This window comes from Erythranthe guttata, chromosome 13 (genome assembly GCF_056151865.1).
Source record: "Erythranthe guttata isolate IM_541 chromosome 13, IM_541, whole genome shotgun sequence".
NCBI classification, from domain to species: Eukaryota; Viridiplantae; Streptophyta; class Magnoliopsida; order Lamiales; family Phrymaceae; genus Erythranthe; species Erythranthe guttata.
In genome coordinates this window covers 3,201,426-3,205,138 of record NC_142545.1, presented here as the reverse complement: position 1 = coordinate 3,205,138, position 3,713 = coordinate 3,201,426, and the positions used below count along the sequence as shown (strand labels likewise).

General features: G+C 32.6%; 1 non-coding gene across 1 annotated transcript; it reads right to left on the bottom strand.

Moving 5' to 3' along the window:
• Positions 1-942: 942 nt before the first annotated feature.
• On the bottom strand, positions 943-2,575 carry LOC105950573 (putative oxidoreductase At1g06690, chloroplastic). The gene is made up of 5 exons (XR_016029372.1): positions 2,461-2,575; positions 2,170-2,337; positions 1,979-2,061; positions 1,826-1,888; positions 943-1,243 (listed from the first exon to the last, which is right to left on the bottom strand). It is a non-coding gene; the product is annotated as a putative oxidoreductase At1g06690, chloroplastic (transcript).
• Positions 2,576-3,713: the final 1,138 nt, after the last annotated feature.

Here is a 3,713-nt window from a genome sequence, read left to right as displayed (position 1 = left end):
TGAAACGGTTCCGTTTAATAGATTTGTACCAATCATGTGGCTCAAATAATTTCTTTTCCATTTATTTTGAGGATGTTTGATTGCAATCGTTCATATTGGTGGGCCCATACTTGTTTTTTTTATTATCTTTATCCTCCTTCGCGCCTACAATTGTTATGTGTGTGCAGGTTTTCTTTTTACTTTTCTACTTTGGTGCGCCCCACACGTTTTTTAATTTTTTTTTGTGCCCTTCTCCTCACATGACAACAATCTTGTGTGAGCCCAATCTATTTATTTACTTGTTAGTTTAAATAAACTCTCTCATACACACCCACCCCACACTCCGAGCCCTACACACAAACGGTTTTTTTTTATTCTTTTCTTTCATTTTTTATTTTTTGAGGGAAATTCTATAATGTTGAATTTTGTAATGTTTGTTTCTTTTTAGCTACTAAAATGTTGAAGTATAAATCAAATTGATATTTTATGTTCAATTGGGTTATTCGATCCTAGAATCAGTGCAATTATTTTTATCCTATTAAAGTTTTGTAGATACATTCAATTCGAATTCCCATTGCATTTCCATCTAAAATAAACCTTTATGCACCGCATTTTCATTTCAGACGCAGCCAATTAGGTCCCAGTGCAATGTTATTTAGAAGGTTTTAGCAATTATAACAATTACGGTGATCTATACTGTGAATAAATCATTTCGATTTCGCAACTCCATCATATATATCCCTACAGTGTGCCGGTAAAATCAAATGCTATAAAAAACACAAAGAAATAAGGAACCTATATAATGGGCAAATAGCACCGCGCCTTGCGCGGTGCACCCACTCCTAGTATATATATATATATATATATATATATATATATATATATATATATATATATATATATATATATATATATATATATATATATATATATATATATATATATATATAAACAACCAGCATGTATAACACAAAAATATTATTGAAATAATCAAAGATTCACACTATACAATATACCAACATATACCTGAGTTGTAAACAATTCATACTATTTTATAAAGGCTTTGTATAAACTTTATAACTTCTCAACTGGAAAACCAACGACTGGCTTTACTTGTGCATGATGCCATTGATCTCAGCTCTTCGACTTCGTCGTTGCTAAGTTTCCATCCCACCGCACCGGCGAATTCTTGAGCTTGTTCCGCATTGCGGGCCCCCGGGATTGGGACCATGTTTTCTTGAGCAACGAGCCAGTTTAAGACAACCTATTCATGTCAAAATAAAATAAAATAAATAAATAAATCATTGAATGTTTTTAATGTCCAACAATTGGCATTTATGATTAACATATGGATTCCAATTAAGACAGTTAGGACTTTGTCGTTCGTGTAGACAGTGACACAACCAGCATATGGCTAAGGGGGGCCATGGCCCCCCTCCACTCTGTCGAAAATTTACTGTTCGATAAAGTAATTTGTTTTGTTTCTTCCTACTAGTGTAGATATTATCACCCCGACTAGAAAATTTTGGCTCCGCCAAGGTGTAGATGTAACGAATTCAGATATAGAGTTAATTGCATTAGTACCCCTCTAAAATACTAATTAACACACTACCCCCTAAAATGGTGGGTTCTTATAGCGTAGTTTGCTAATAAAATTGAATCATAGTGGGTTTTTGACAATTAGAGTAAACATGGAGGTGGTAAATGCAATAAAACCCTCGAATACAACGACGAGTTTGCAGAGATATTAGCCGACTAGAAGTATTCCTTGCAATCTACATTGTAAGAAACAAATACTTGAAGCAACTTAAACTGAAAAATAAGGTACCATTTTGAAAGAACGAACCTGAGTTGGGGTTTTGCCGTCGCCTTCTCCAATCTCCTTTATCCGGTTTATTAGAGGTTGTAGCTGCCAAAATAATAAAATAAAAAAAATAAAATATAATTCGGTAGTAAACCCGTTAGTAGAATTAATTCTCTTTTAACTAAAACCACTTAATTTAGTCATGAATTCGGGGGTGTAAATATTTCCTCTAGGACCGGTCGGAGTGTTACTTGGAGTATACTTCCCCGTAAGTGCACCTGAATAATAACAGAATTAATCTAAATTGTCTCGAGTATATTCATTAGACATTTTTTTAAGGAATTCAAAAAAAAAAAAAAAAAAAAAAAAACCGGCTAGGGTTTCACCTTGAGCAAGTGGCGAATATGCAATTAAGGTGATACCGAGTTCATCACAGGTCGATTTGACACCGTTTTCCTCGGGGAGTCGATATATCAGACTGTAGTTTACTTGGTTTGAAGCCAAAGGTATACCTCTCTTTTTCAGTTGATCATATGTCTCACGAAGACGCTTCTCTAAATAACCATAAATCATTTCAAATTACGAAATCTCTAATTTTTTTTTAATATATTTTAAAATAGAGAATTATTTATTAAGTGCATATATCTTCATTTAAAGAAAAATGGCAAGAAATTTACCACTGTAGTTTGATACTCCAACAGCTTTCACGAGACCTTGCTCCACAGCATCTGCTAGACCGTCGATGTATCCTGGAATAAAAAAAATGATCCCGATTTTGCATAATATATACATACACAAGATGAAAATTGAAATGAGACTCGATTTTGTCTCCCCGGAAAGTGTTGAGACGTGCTTGAATTTGTGCCAAGAATACAGAGTTCTTCCTCGTGTTCACGCAAAAGATAGCTTACAGGTAAGAGAAGAAACTCTTTTTTTTTTTTTTTCTTCAAATTTTATTTATTTATTTATTTATTTTTCCGAAATGCTACTCGTCGAACTTCAATTGATAAATTATTTTGGTTTTCTTGTCTTTTAGATAGGCAAGATGATTGTATATGCATAGGGGTGCAAGTTGGAACGGAATTTCCAATTTCCGCCGGTTCCGATCCGAAAAATTCCGATTTTGGAACAACTTTTTTCATTCCGACTTCCGAATATTTCCGATTTTTTTGGATTGGAATTAGAATTATATAAAATAAATTTGGAATTTCCGATTTCCGATCCGATTTAATTCCGGAATTAATTCCGAAATAATCCAATTTTTTTTCCGAAAAATACACCTATAAATAATATATATTATATAATACTTATTTTTCCGAAAAATACAACTGTAAGTTTTGTTTTAGGATTTTGACATAATGAATTGTTGTTAAAAGTTTTATTGGATATTAGGTTGTGTTTATTTTTATTTTTATTTTTTTAACTGAATTTAATAGTTATTAGTTTTACTTTTATCGACGTCGATGTTCTTATTTTTGAAATATTATGAACATTTTAGAAAATCTCGGCTAATTTTTGAAATTTTAAAGCTTATGTGATTTCCGATTTTTTTCCGAAATTCCGAAATTTCCGAGCCTTTTGGAAATGGAATGAATTTTTAGATTTCGAAAATTTTGGAATTGGAATTGGAATTGATTTTGTACTTCCGATTATTTTTTGGAAATTTTCCAAAAAGGCTTATTTCGATCCAATCCATCCGACTTTCACCCCTATATATGGGGTACGAGATGCCGTGAGTGACATCAAGGGTTCGAGGGTCTGATTAGTTTTCTTTTTTTGTTTGATAAGTTCTATGTAAAAATGTTCTTGTCAAGAAGATGAGGCTGCCTTCATGTTTTACTTGTTTAGTAGTGTAATGCAATGAAAAAAAAAATGTTCGGTTTATCGTCTCTCTCTCTCCTTCCCTCACTCCCTCTCAATTTATTTTGAA